Genomic DNA, 935 nt, shown 5'->3' on the forward strand with positions numbered 1-935 from the left:
GTCAATAGTGCGTCCTGCAAGACCATCGCGACACCATCTTGACTAGAGGGCTTGAAACAACCTGTCGTTCTCGGACGTGGAGAAGGACAACATTGGTGGCGAGATTTAAATACTTGCACATTGTTATATGCAGCCTCGCGCGTTGGCATACCGCCTCTCGGGAGCTAGAAAAAGCGGCCCCGAAACTATCACAGCGATTGAAGAAGGTTTGGCAGCAGCGCGCAGACTGATCGACATGAGTCTTCAAGACGATCGTCAGAGCATGTTGCGGCGCGCTGGCATGGGCCCATGGCGCTGGGCAGCTTGTCGTTGCAGTCGAGCGAGCCAGCATCATCTCGCCGGCAGTCGCGTGCCCATGAGGCCGTCGACAACATTGGTCGCTCGTCACGCATGCTGCAGCGGCGCCATGCCCACTGACGCAGCGTGGAAGCGCCTCAACATGACACGGCCGTGGCAAGGCCGAGTGCGTACTGATGATTCGCTGAAATGGGATACTTACACGATTTGGATTGGCTGTTCAATAATAACTTATTCGGCCGATGCGATTGGCTGAAATGTTGAGACGGTGGTGTCGGATCCACGCCGCAGCCGCCGGTGAGGTCGATCGGTCGCCCAACTCGAGTTTTTAACAAAGTTGCTCAAACTTGGCGAGGTGATAAAGGACACTCTGGAGAGCTCAAAAGAACTCGTCGCGTCGACGTGCGCAATGTCTAGCGCTCCCTACGGACTTCACTACTATTTGTGGCATATGCCATATCGAGACACTTTATGCCACATTTAGTACCGGGCAACAAGTCTGTCGAAGACGAGAAGGACACTGTGCACGGCTACGCTAGGTAGACACTAATTCAATAATCACATTAATGAAATTGTGGAACCCCGCATCGAGTCGCCATCCAATATGTGCTTCAGAATGTTATTTGATCAGCTACCGT

Source organism: Saprolegnia diclina, assembly GCF_000281045.1.
Source record: "Saprolegnia diclina VS20 unplaced genomic scaffold supercont1.39, whole genome shotgun sequence".
In the NCBI taxonomy this organism is placed as follows: Eukaryota; Oomycota; class Saprolegniomycetes; order Saprolegniales; family Saprolegniaceae; genus Saprolegnia; species Saprolegnia diclina.